This window comes from Dryas octopetala, chromosome 8 (assembly GCF_963921425.1).
Source record: "Dryas octopetala chromosome 8, drDryOcto1.1, whole genome shotgun sequence".
Taxonomy (NCBI): domain Eukaryota; kingdom Viridiplantae; phylum Streptophyta; class Magnoliopsida; order Rosales; family Rosaceae; genus Dryas; species Dryas octopetala.
In genome coordinates this window covers 13,772,959-13,787,617 of record NC_141373.1, presented here as the reverse complement: position 1 = coordinate 13,787,617, position 14,659 = coordinate 13,772,959, and the positions used below count along the sequence as shown (strand labels likewise).

The 14,659-nt window shown below is 35.5% G+C and overlaps 1 long non-coding RNA gene across 6 annotated transcripts; it reads right to left on the bottom strand.

Moving 5' to 3' along the window:
* Positions 1-9,288: 9,288 nt before the first annotated feature.
* LOC147277423 (uncharacterized) lies at positions 9,289-11,019 on the bottom strand. Of its 6 annotated transcripts, none has more exons than XR_015124018.1 (7): positions 10,949-11,019; positions 10,730-10,843; positions 10,556-10,594; positions 10,366-10,469; positions 10,189-10,284; positions 9,695-9,765; positions 9,289-9,518 (listed from the first exon to the last, which is right to left on the bottom strand). It is a non-coding gene; the product is annotated as an uncharacterized LOC147277423 (long non-coding RNA). The 6 variants fall into 6 exon arrangements; XR_015124016.1 differs by having other exon boundaries at positions 10,556-10,591; XR_015124019.1 differs by having other exon boundaries at positions 10,366-10,443; positions 10,556-10,591.
* Between the last annotated feature and the right edge of the window lie 3,640 nt (positions 11,020-14,659).

The following is a 14,659-nucleotide window of genomic DNA, read 5'->3' as shown; positions in this document are numbered from 1 at the left end:
GTGTTTCTCTCTCTCTCTCTCTCTCTGTTCTCTCTCTTATCATGGTTCTGCTTTCTCACATTGTGGTTCTCTCTCTTTGTCGATTTCTCTATCTCTCTGTTTATTTTTCTCTCTCTCTCTTCTCTTCTCTTCACTATAAACTCATCGTTGGAGCCTTGAAGGAGGCCGGAGACCTCTAGATAAGAGTTTATCGACCGATCTGGGAGTACGGAGGCCGGAGTTTGTCGATCTTGTGATATGAATTAAGATACTGTGCCAATAGTTACTGTTGGACAGTGACAATAATTTGTTATTGTTGAAATTAGGATTTTGACTCCATAAACTTGAATTTTTGTGTTTATCTTGACTTATGATTTTTTGACATGCATGTTTATGGAAGAAAAAGACAAAGTATGTATGTTTATTATGCCTTTTTTTAGTTGTTTGTTGCATAGTGAGAATAGTCATTGTCCAACGGTTACTATAAATAGACAGTGGTAATTTTGTATGGCGTCGAAAAGTAAAGGCGGAAGCCAAACGCATTTTTTCACGTGATTTCATTAAAGTGGATCGGGTTGGGCCTTGTTTTTTAATTAATGGTGGGCCTTAAAAAAAAAACATATTTTCCATTATTGACTTAAAAAAACTTTACTTTTTATGGTTTTTTTTTTTTTAATAATAAATGAGTTGTTTTAATTTTTTTTTAATTTTCAAGTACTTTACCAAACTCTTATAATTTGGTAGTAGAAAAAGGAGTCATTTTTGCTCATCACAAAAAGGTGGTGGTGAGCATTACCACCATCATAGATGGATGACACGTGTCCCACTATTCATAATAGTGATACGTGAATAGTGGGACACGTATCACCCATTCATGATGAGCAAAAATGAATCCATAGAAAAAGTATGTTCGATGCACACAAATATGCGTGCAAAGAGCCTAATATACAATATGCTTCAACTTAGAGTTGACAACACAAGCGAATAACACTTGGGCGTATTTTTCATGATAGTAAAGTTCCTATTGCATATAAGAGATGATTCTTTAACCATACAATTGCAATGATTATCAATAATAAAACATGGACATATATGTTTTATATATGGATGAGAAAAGTGTTGGACAAAATCACTCTCTTTTCAGTGAGATTATTTCACTGTATGATTTTTCTCCATTGTTTAACTCTTTTATATTTTCCACAAGTTTGGTATTTAGAATGTTAAGTTAATCATATATATTATTGAAATATTGGAGAAAACTAAAAACTGATTAATCACAAGATCGATAGTCTTGATTTTATATTCTAATTTTTCTCTTTGTAAACAAAAAAGAAATGTCATTTTAAATTAGTTTGAGAAACTCAAGCTTCAATCAATTAGCCTATTTGGCTCGTTGGTGTGCCCACCCAATTAGGTCTTGCAACCCCTTTTCTCCTCATCTCAATCCTTCTATACAACATTGTTTCTTTTTCGAGCCACTATGTTTCATTTTTGGCCACGTGTGTTTTGCGGAAATTTAGACTGGGAATGGTAATTAGTTTCCCATTCCATCAAAATATCATGTTTGGAAAACCTGGAAAAGAAACAAAACTCAATATTAAAAGGAGTCAGTTTCATTGAAGGGAAGGATTAGAATTCCAGACTAAATGGTGGTATTTCTATTCCCTACCACACATGGAACGGAAAATTACAACCAGTACTCTGTTATCATCTGACAAATTAAAACAAGAAAGAGGGCTACCATGGGTCTACTTTAAGTCACAATGTAAGTCTGATCGATAATGTTTATGTTGCTAGCTAATTGGATAAAGCTGTTTTACAGCCCACAATAGAGGAAATAGAATAAAAAATGACAATTAATTTGAAGTACAGTATCAAAAGCACGGTCACATTCCAAGTACCAAACCTAACAATTTAAATTAGGGAAAATTTATCAAAAAGGATACGTATTTTGGGGTCAATCCTATTTTAGGACACACGTTTGAGTTTGTGTTAGTATATGATACATATTTAGAGTTTGTATTAATGTGGTACAGTCTGTCAACTCTATTAAGAATTCCGTTAAAAATAGACCACGTACCATGCACGTGACCTATTTTTATAGGGCAAAATTGACAATTCACCTATATATTTTTAAAATAAATAAAAACTAACAAAAAAAAAAAAGAAAAGAAAGAAGAATGAGGCAGTGCACCCAATTCTCCACCCAGTCCCAACCCACCTTTGGTGGCCCTACCCGTCGGCGGCATCCCCACCCTCCCTCCCTCCCTCCCTCCATCTCTCCCTCTCTTCCTTTCTTCCTTTCTGTCTCTTTCTATCTCTTCGTCTCTTCGTCTCTCTATCTCTCTGTCACTTTCTCTCTATCTATTTCTCTCTCTCTTCATTATAACTCACTGTCGGAGCGGTGAGGGAGGCCGGTTTGATGCCGATATGAAGACCAACGACCTCAATGGCCTCCATCACCGATTCGGCGGTGGGATACAGTGAAGAGAGAGAGAGAGGAATAAATAGAGAGAGAAAGGGACAGAGAGATAAAGAGAGAGAAATAGACAAAGAGGAAGAAGGGAAGAGAGGGAGAGATGGAGAGAAATGGGAGGGTGACTCGTCACCGACGGGTAGGGCCGTTGCCGGAGGTGGGTTGGGCCTGGGTGGGGAAGCCTAAAAGGGGGTGCGATCTTCATCGATCTCCCTTTTTTTTTGTTTTTTATTTTTTTATTTTTAGTTTTAACCTTTTTAAGGGAGACTTCCATTTAGATCCTTTAATTTTACAATTTACTGACTAAAGTCTTATGTCTTTTAAAATTCTAACTAAAGTTCAATAATATTGTAGCTATTCCATGTTACATAATATTGGTCAATTATTTTCTATTTTTTCCACACATACCAAGCGCCGAGCAGTCGGTGGCCATTTTCGAGTGTTCGGCAATGCATTTTTACTTTTTCATCAAGCCCTGGTTTGTTAGCTTTATATTAGGTTTTAACTCTGAGATTTGAACTCTAGGAAGGTATGAGGTGAACTCGTACCCTATACTCTAAAATAATAAAAAAATAATGACACATTTCAAAAGACTTTATTTAGAAAAAATAAGGACTTTATTTGAAAAAAAAAAGTCATAAGGTTTTTTTCTAAATAAGAAATTAATGTTAGAATGACTAAATTGTAATTTTTCCTTTTAAATATTCAATCTTTAGTTTTTAATTTTAATATTTTTAGTTTTCTTTTTCAATTTAATATTTTTAGTTTTAATGTTTTTTAATTTAATTAATCTTGTTTAGTTTTCATCTTTTTAATTCTAAAAAATTAGTTTTAAATATTTTGATTTATTTTATTATTAATCTTTTTAATTTTTGACAAATATTTATTAAGTTAGAAATTGAATATGAAATGACCAAATTATTCTTCATTTGGACAAAAATTGTAACGGAACTGACGGTGCATCACACAACAATACAAACTATAAATATGTGTCCTACACTAACACAAACTCAAACGTGTGTCCTAAAATAAGATTGATCCCAAAATACGTGTCTTTTTTGAAAAATGTTCCTTTCAAAATTATTATAATCCAACAATATCAAAGAATAATATAAATTAGTGGGGGCTCCCAACTTTCTCTTTATTTTCTTGGAGTTATACAAGGCAAAAAAGTTTTAGGGGAAGTTTGCAGATTTCATGGATTCTTATTAATTTCCATAGAATTCATCAAAAACCAAGAGGGAAAGACTGGAATTCTCATGTTCTTTGTTATTTGAGCAAAATCTATCAAAATCCACCACTTAATGAAATCCTTGAGTTTTTTAGACCATCTAGATTTTTATGGAATCTTTAAAACTCCCAATTGAGAACACCTATATTTTTATGGAATCTTTCCCAATAGAGAACACCTAGATTTCTATGGGCTTTTAAAATCCATTAAAATCTCGATTGAGAACACCCTCGGCCAAGCTCCAAATTTGCACCATGTGGCACACATATGCCATATTAATCATTTAGCAAAAGTTCAATATAGACACTTAACTATATAGGCCATTTCAACCAAGTCCACGAACAAAAAAAATTTCAAATGTATACCCGAACTAAGATTTAACTTGAAAAATAAACGGAAAATAGACGTCTGTCAGTTAAATGCCTACGTGACTTTTGCTGATTGGACGTTTTCAATGACATGCACGCCACATGGATTAATACCCCTACATTTTTCTTCCCTCACCCACCCGAGCAACCCCCCAAATCACCATCTCTCTCTCTCCGACTCCCTCAGTGTTCTTTGATGGGTTGCATCCAACGGAAGCTGTAAACCTTCAAATAGCAACCAAGGCCTATGTCTCCACTCTTAAAACTGAAGTTTATCCAACGAATATTCAACGATTGACCAAAACATAATAGGCCTCCATCTCGATCCATCAACCTTGGGGTGGTCTTTGTTTCTTAATTACCAATTAATAAATAAATTCCGAGGTGATTGGATCCAACTTTAAATATATAGTGTCTACCACAGTTCATGTGAGTTTGTTAATGGTTTATTTAGTGGGAATTAATGAGTCGAATGACTTTGTAATATGTAGGTTGTTTTCTTGTTTCATCGTTTCGAGATGAGCTATTTTAGCTAGCTAGATTATTGTTTCTTGAATTAGAAACCCTTAGTTAATTACTAGGTTTGTTTTCTATTAACGTTTCCACAAATATTTGCCTCTCTCTCTCTCTCTCTCTCTCTCTCTCTAAGGGTATACATGCAGCACTATTTTTTTCACACTTATAAAGTAACGAAAGATAGTGGTAAGAGAAAAAAAATAATTTGTTTTATTATTTTTATTTGGGGAAAAGGAATTTGAATTGAACTTGAAACTCTTGAACAGAAAAAAAAAAAAAAAATTCTGTTGAATTTCTACAGTTTAAACATATTTACTGATTCTACCAACTTACATTTCAAATAATATTGTCTTACTTTTTACAGTAAATGATTTTAAAATTCATTTTTGGACTCTTAATAATAAATTAACCTACCTACTTTACTCAAAGGCTTATTTGCGAATTTGCCCCTTGAAACTAACTTTTTTTTCTCACTTTGCCCTCTTAAAGTTAAATCTTCTCACTTTGTCCCCCGAACTTTACAAATGACTCTTTTCGTCAACTTCATCTATTAGTCCATTAAAAAAGCTGACGTGGCACCTACAATTGATGTGCCACGTCAACTCTTTTAACGGCAAAATAGATGAAGTTGGACGGAAATAGTCTAATGAGAGTCATTTGTAAAGTTCGGGGGACAAAGTGAGAAGAATTAACTTTAAAGGGACAAAGTGAGAAAAAAAAAAGTTAGTTTCAAAGGGCAAATTAGCGAATAAGCCTTACTCAAATGATAAAAAGTTTCACCTAATTAGTTATAAACCCACCTTAAAAAAAAAAAAAACAAGTGTTTCTCTTTCCCGATCTTCCCTTTCTTCTCTAATCTTTCTGTGATGTTCTCTCTCTTATTGTGGTTCTGCTCTCTCTCTCTCTCTGTTTATTTCTCTCTATCTCTCTGTTTATTTCTCTCTATCTCTCTCTTCTCTTGACTATAACTCATCGTTGGAGCCTTGAAGGAGGTCGACGACCTCTAGATCATAGTTTGTCGACCACCGATCTAGAAGTATGGAGGCCAGAGTTTGTCGATCTCGTGATATGAATTAAGATACTGTGCTGATAATTACTATTGGACAATGAAAATGATTTGTTATTGTTGAAATTAGGATTTTGACTTCATAAGCTTGAATTTTTGTGTTTTATATATCTTGATGTATGATTTTTTGACATGTTAATGGAAGATAGAGACAATGTGTGTCATGTTTATGCCTTTTTTTAGTTGTTTGTTGTATAGTGAGAATAGTCATTATCCAGCAGTTATAAATAGACAGTGGTAATTTTGTACGTCGAGAAAAAGTAAAGGTAGGGCGCATTGGGCACGAAGTCCAACGCACTTTTTCACGTGATTTCATTAAAGTGGACCGGGTTGTGACTTGTTTTTTAATAATAGTGGGCCTTTAAAAAAAAAAAGCCTACTTTCCGTTATGGACTTAAAAAAAACTTTACTTTTTATGGTTTCTTTTTTTTATTAATTTTTTTTTTTTTTATAACAACTGAGTTGTTTTTAATTTTAATTTTCAATTACTTTACCAAACTTTTATAATTTAGTAGTAGAAAAAGTCTGTCCATGCACACTTAGGGGGGTGTCCCCAACTTAGATTTCATTGGATTTTAAAAGTCCAATGAAATCTAGGTGTCCTCAATTTAGATTTTAATGGATTCCAATGAACTTTAGGTGTCCCCAACTCAGATTTTAATGGATTCCAATGAAATCCAGGTGTCCTCAAAAAGTCATGGATTTCATTAAGTGAAGGATTTTAATGGATTTGGATGGATTTGGTTGGATTTGAATGCATTTTTTACACATAACAAATTCCATAAGAATTCCACCCAATTCCTTTGGATTTTGATAGATTCTATGGATTTTAAAATCCATTAAACTCCTTTAAAATCTGAGTTGGGGACACCCCCCTTAGAGTCTGTCCGTGCGTGCAAAGAGCCTAATATACAATATGCTTCAACTTAGAGTCGACAACACAAGCGAATAACACCTAGGCATATTTTTCATGATAGTAATGTTCCTACTTCATATAAGAGATGATTCTTTACCGTACAATTGCAATGATTATCAATAATAAATCATGGGACATATATGTTTTATATATGGATGAGAAAGTGTTGGACAAAATCACTCTCTTTTCAGTGAGATTATTTCACTATATGATATTTCTCCATTGTTAACTCTTTTATATTTTCCACAAGTTTGGTATTTAGAATGTTAAGTTAATCATATATATATTATTGAAATATTGAAGAAAACTAAAAAATGATTAATCACAAGATTGTCTTGATTTTATATTCTAATTTTTCTTTGTAAACAAAAAAGAAATGTCATTTTATATTAGTTTGAGAAACTCAAGCTTCAATCAATTAGCCTATTTGATTCGTAGGTGTGCCCACCCAATTAGGTCTCTCAACCCCCTTTCTCAATCCTTCTATACAACTGTTTGGGCCTATTTTTTGCATTATTAGTGATTGGGCCGGGAGTGGAAGAATATTGGGCTAACCCTTGTAGTGGCCCAACAAGTAAAAGAAATTGTCAAAGTGGAATGGGCCGGTAAGGGAAATGGGCCGAAATAATACAATACAGAAGCCCAAAGAGCCAAGAAGGCCGAGCCTAGCGTGTGGATCAGATCAAGGAAGACGAGTCCCATTGGAACAAGCAACCGAAGGATCCAGAAGGCGAAGAGTCATAACTCTCCAAGATCCTTTCCTATTCCAACCTCTCAGAATAAACAAGAGTCTTGAGATTCAAGGCACCCATTAGGGTTTTACCACTATAAATAGAGTCTTTGTGTCACCACAAACAACACAAAAAAATCCCTAGAAAATTCCTAGAAGTTCAAGAGCATCAAGCCTCCAAACCTTCATAGGTTGTTATTATGTTCATTTAAATTGTCATTTTTTAGGCAAAGTCTTTGAGAAAATCTCATGTTTTTCTCTCAAGAATTTAGGTTCAAAATCTTTATGTTCTTCGGTTTTTATTGGAATTAATGGAAGTATGGTAGTTTAATCCGCATATTGTTAGCTTAGATTCAATTTCTTGCTTTTTATTTCCTTACATAATTTGATTTATTGCTTTATTATTGTTTTCTTAGATTAAAGTAGTTTAGATTATGCGCTTTACCGTTCATACTCGCATTATTACAAGTAATACCAAAGATCGTTTAAGTTTTGATTTTATCTTTATAGTTAACTGTTACATGCTTGATCTTGATTTCACACCCATCCTCTCACACACGTTTTCACATCACATCACCATCACACCTAATACGGCCCATCTATCCTAAGTCCTTGCAACCAAGGCATTAAAACCTTTGCAACCGAGGGGTGTTCTTTCCTCGGTTCACGGTTGCTTGACCGGAAGTCAGATTCACGCAACATCATCAATCGTACACTCGGCCTCTCAACCATGTACTGGCACGCCCAAACGCAAATTAGAAGGACGTGGTTTTCTTGATCTACGGCCTAGACGACACGTGGCCGGAGATAAATTGAGGCAAACAACAACATTTTTTCTTTTTCGAGCCACTATATATGTTTCATTTTGGCCACGTGTGTTTTGCGGAAATTCAGACTGGGAATGGTAATTAGTTTCCCATTCCATCAAAATATCATGTTTGGAAAACCTAAAAAAGAAACAACACTCAATATTAAAAGGAGTCAGTTTCATTGAAGGGAAGGATTAGAATTCCAGATCGACTAAATGGTGGTATTTATATTCCCTACCACACATGGAACGAAATATTACAACCAGTACTCTGTTATCATCTAACAAATTAAAACAAGAAATAGGGCTACCATGGGTCTACTTTAAGCATATGTCAATGAATTCAAGAATATTTTGTTTAGGGATTCAATTTTTTTTCAACACATAAACATCTCATTTAAATGAAGGTGGGTCTACTTTAAGCATATGCCTTATCATCTTCTTTTTCCAATTGCTCTAGGTGAAAAATATTGGATTCAGTGGGGTTTTCAGGTTAATCTTCAAACCACTAGTTGCTGAGTTTCCTTGCTTTGGAGCTGTTGCTTATTCGTTAAGAGAAAAGGTGTGTGATAAGTTATTGCTATCTTGTTGCTTTGTAGCATTTAGGAACAAACACTACTACAATAACATGCCTTTGCTTCTGATATATAACAGTCCCCTTTCTCTCTTAGGCTGACTGTTATCTGTCACTTATATTCAATAGCCACAGTGCAGCGACCAAAGCAATGACAGTCTAACAGGATGGGGTCGGTATAGCACTATCCCAACTTCAAGCCTATCCGTCCTTCCTTTATTTCAGCTACTGTGTTTTATCTATTAATTTGGCTGCCAATTTGCAGGCAGCAGTCAGCTCTTGTCGGGTCTCATGTTGCAGGGGAATACTTCCCTCAATCCAAACCAATAATCCATCACTTTTCTCTCATAATTTTTAGCTTATATATATATATATATACTATCAGTCCCTCAAATCCAAACCAATAAACCAATTTCATATATATTATATTATTGATTTATATTGTATTATTGAAATATACTGTATTCCACATATTCTCATCAATTTTAATACATGGTCCAATTAACACAATTGAAAACTTTATACATTTTTATACTGGAAGGAATTTATATATCCATAAAATTTGTAAAAAACTGACAATTAAGTAAATAAAACATCATAACTCATAAGCACTTCATATTAGTATTCACATACATGGTTCCATACAGTTATTGCACTACTCGTGCTTCTGAATTAAACAAATTATGTCTGCTTGGGCCACACAAAGTAAATTTGCCATCCTAACAACTTAATATTTCACAAAGCCTTTTCACATGCCCTTTTTACGTATCTCATACCAAGCCTTGAATGCACATCTGTTCAACCCTCTGAATCCCATGATAAATGGGTATACCTCAAAATACTTGGACTTGTTCCTACAGAAATTTAGTGTGATCTCTCTTAGAAACAAAGACATTATATAACACAAAAAACTAGAACTACCCATCATAAAAATAAGCAGCCAAAAGTTCTTAAAAAAAAAAAAAAAAAAAAACAGAGAGCTACAAAACATAGTGGTACATCAAGAAACATAACTTCAAGAATTGCATACCTAAATAGCCGGAGCTGTTGAGCCATTTGCAGGCTCTTGCTTAAACTACAAAACTCATGCAAGAAATACACCTACATTGTAGAGGGAAATAAGGATAAGCATGACCAATGTTAAGGTAGATCAAGGAAATTGATCAAAGAACTGCAACCAAAAATCAACATGCTACTAACACTACCAACATAACTATCATATTGTCTATCAAATATCAAAATCCTTATTACTACTTTTATTCGGAAAAAAGTACAGGAAATGGAATTAAAAAAGTAATCATGTAAACAGTTGAACAAGACAGTTATTTTACCAATTCTTATTAACATATATTAATTCTTTTATTTAATTTCTGATTAATTTGTGGGAGGGAAAAGAAAAGCAAGAGAAATAGAAGAGGGATTACACAATCTAAAAGATCAATTACATATTCATGTACTCTTCATTGCACTAGTACCATGGCTCAGAACGACAATTAAAGAGCAGTTATGGAAATCAACAATTACCAAATTCTTTTTAGATTATGCAGATGTGGATGGTGACCTTAACCTACCAAACAATTACTGAATAAAGGTACCGTCGTCCTTTAGCAAAGAAACAACCTACAACATAATAGGAAAATTAGGCATAATTAACATAATATAGAGCACAATATGTCTAAAGATTGAGCTGTAAATTCTTACGATAGCATTAGTTGCATGAATAATGGAATTGAGATTTGCAACTGTGGCCTCATCCAATACTCTAGCCAAAACAACATGCTAAAATAAGGCAGCGTGAGAATTGCCTATTCACATGCACTTGCAGGTCAGAAATTATAAGAACTTGAAAAATTATGAACTAAAAGAAATTCAAGGAGCTTGATTTGTTCACCTTTAGTCCAAGCAACATTCAACCATCAAATTGTTACTGCTGAATGCATATTTCAAAACCAATTTAGATAAACCAAGAATGTAGACAATTTGTGACATAATTACAAAAATTAACAAACATATAGGAACTTATAGGAATTTTGTGATACTTAATTGCAAAAGCTAGTAAAATAACCTCTAAATTTGTATCCCAACTTCCTGTACACAAGGCGCTTCCATCAGCTGACAAACCCAAACAGGTAATCTGGGCCTCATGTGAGTTTTGGAGAGATCCCAAATTCAAAACCACCTGCCACAAAATGACAGAGCAATTAGGGCCAATTCATTCATTAACATGCAATAAGGACACCATTAATTTTTTTTTTTTTTTTTTTTGGGTCAGAGTTAAGCCAACCTCTAGGAAATAAACAGTTTGAATCGATCTTTTAGCTGAAAACCACATTATACACGAGATCTCTGATCCCCTAAACAACAAAACCCAAATTTTAATAAAGATGGCAAGCACATACATAATACCGTTTTAATAAAGATGACAAGCAGATACATAAAACCCAAAAATTTAATAAAGATGGCAAGCACATACATCCCCTAAACTCATCCAAACGGTGTTCCCAATTCTCACATTTATGGTGCTGTGACCCATTTTGGGTCACAGTGTTTTATACATATTTAAAATATGCCTAATATTGATTAAGTGATATTTAATTGATAATTTTAAATTTAAAGTATAATAAAAATGATTCTAGTGATCTTATTTTAATGAGATCTTTAAAATAAGGTCAATATTGAATATATTTAAAATAAGAAAATTTCATAAATTAGACAACATAAGCCTTACAACATCGGGACTTCAACAACCACAAACAAGAAAAACAACACGATGATTTAAAGGAAAAACAAGTACAACATGATCACTAAAAGAAAAAACAAGAACAATACGAGGATTTAAAGAAAAAACAACAACAACAACTGCATTCGACATGACAGAAAATAAATCGAACTTCTTATTCGGTCAATATGTTGGGGCAAGTGGTGGGTTCCCCTCTCGGATCCAGATGTGCTCAATCAAATTAGTTTTTAGGGATTCGTTGACATTTCGGTCCCTAAGCAAATTCCGACGAACATTCATCTCAGGTAATGATGATGGAGCGGCACCGGTCGGACATGGTTCTACACCTTCGTATTCAGCTTCTGCCCTTCTAGTGCTCGCTTCTGGGTCTATTGGGTCATCCCTACCGTCATCCTCAGGGCGCTCATCCTCCACGATCATATTGTGCAATATTATGCACGCCTTCATGATATACCCAAGCTCAATCGGACGCCAATAACGAGCAGGTCGTTTTATAATCTGCCACCGGGCTTTTAAAATTCCGAACGCCCTCTCCACATCCTTCCTGTATCCCTCTTGTCGAGCAGCAAACAACTTATGGTGGGGAAGAACGGGACTGTGCAATGTAGTGATAAGAGTTGACCATTGAGGGTAGATCCCATCTGCAAGAAAGTATGGAATGGTGTATTCTATCCCATTCACAGTGAATTTCACCCTGTGGTTTCGGCCGGAAATCATATCATCAAAGAGATGAGAACAGTCCAGCACATTGATATCATTATTCGACCCAGGTATACCAAAATTTGCATGCCATATCCACGTGTCGTACCCAGCAACGGCTTCAAGGATAACTGTTGGGACACGATAATGCCCACGGTACACAGCTTGCTCGGCCATTGGGCAATTTTGCCATACCCAATGCATGCAATCCAAGCTACCAATCATACCTGAAAATCCTCTACGGCTCCCCTTTCGCAAAAGTTTCCTCAAATCGGTCGGGGTAGGCCTCCGGAGATACTCTGGTCCGAAGACGTCAGTGATGGCTCTCACGAACTTCAAGAATGACTGTCGTATGGTGGTTTGGCTAATGGTCATTGACTCTGAGACCAAATCATATGGAATGCCGTATGCCATCACCCGCAGTGCTGCAGTCACCTTTTGGTGAGGTGTGCAACCCACTCTACCGACGGCATCAACTGTTGGCCGGAAGTACTCATCCTGGAGGCAAACCGCTTCGAGAATTCTATTGAATAGCGGTTGGTGCATGCGGTATCGCCTGCGGAAAGTCACGGTGTCCTCGATTGGCGAGGGGATGAAGTAGTTGTCCATGAGACGTTCGTGGGCGGCTTCTCGATTCCGGTGTGTGTACCGGCGATTTGAAGAAGTACCGCCATGCCTTGGTGTACCGGCGACGACGGTATGACCCATTGAGACAATCAACTTACCCACCATCTCCCTTCCATCCTCTTCCCTATCCCATTCAGCATCAGAGTCCGAAGACGAGGAGGAGGATGAATACACATACAAAGTATTCATTTGGGTGTTTATGGAATGAGAAATGATCCTGAAATAAGATTGAGTGTAACATGGTAAATATAGTGGTATTTATACTGAAACCACTTGCATTTGAGATAAGGAATGAATGGTCCACATTCATTTGCTTTATGATGGTGTAGTCATTTCATGCATCAGTCTTGTCTACTGTAAAGCATGCATCAGTCTTGTCTACTGTAAAGCATGCATCAGTCTTGTCTACTGTAAAGCATGCATCAGTCTGTGGTTAATAAGGGAGAATCCAATGTTGGGTGGAAATGCAAACATGAATTGAATAAATAGCAAACCATGACTTAAAACAAGATTGACGTTCAAATTAAAGGATACAATTAAAGAGCAAACATAATTTAAAACAAGATTAACATTCAAACTAAAAAACATAATTAAAGAGCAAGGTCTAATTCTAATTATTAGGCGGGTACCCCTGGTTTGAGTGAGTGAGGTTGGAAAGATTCGGGTAGTATCCAGATGGAGTGCACTCCGAATGGTGGTTAGCACGCATTTGCCTTCTTGCAATGACTTCAGCCATCTTTTGCTCCCAATACATCCGTTGCCCATCATTCATTTTGGAAAGGTCTTGGCCCATAATATTTTGTTCTTCCCATTCTAGCTGCCTCTCGATCCTCATCCTTTCTCTTGCTTCCTTTGCGGCGTCTCTTTCACTCCTTGCACGCTCTCTGTCAACTCTCGTTTGTATGAAAATCCTTGAATTTTCATTATAATGATCTACTGCCTCAACCATATGAGTTTGGACGGGCTCAGCTGCCTTGGCCCGTTTTGCATGGTTTCTCCCTGGTGGCCTTGGCCGCGAGGAACTTATTGGTTGGAATGGTGGTGGGTTTTCGTCCTCGCCAAGTGGTATGACTGGATCGGTCTCCTCGGGATCATCATCGGCGGGAGTGTCGGCATCGTCGGTGGCGGGGGTCTCTGAATCACTAACCCGAACAGGAGCATGAACGGCAGCATACTTTGCACTTTCCTTTATTTTTTCCCAAATGTGCACCCATGGAAACTTGAATCCAGTCTTGTTTCGAAAGCCTTCAAGTGCTTGCGTAAACTACAATAATAAAATAAAAATTAAAATATATAAATTTTCTTGTGGAAATGCAAACATAACTTAAATAAATAGTAAATTTGCTACATTTATAAACAAAACAAAAACCATAATCATACAAATATATAAATATGCTTGATAGATAAACAAAATAGTGAAAATACAATATAATAATATCATTATACAAATATGCTACATTTATAAACAGAACCAAAAATAATCATACAAATATATAAATATGTTTGATACATATACAAAACAATAAAATAGTAATACCATTATATAAATATGCTTCATTTATAAACAAAACATATAATAATTATACAAATATATAAATATGCTTGATAATTGGATAAAACAAAAAATAATCATGCAAATATATAAATGCATAAAAACTTACCACATTGGCATCATTTGCACCGCTTGCACGCATTCGCTCGGCCTCCAATAAGCAAGCATAAAATTTATTGCAATCACGCGCAATATCTTTGAATCGTGCTTTAACACCGCCAACCTTACGAATTGTTTCACCCCCCATGTTACGCTTGAAAATTTCATAAATTTGTTCCCAAAGCATGGCGGCTCTAATTTGGGCACCAAGACAACCGTCGGGAGACCTCTCTAGGTATGCCATCACTAGGGCTTCATCTTCAGCTACCACCCAAGCA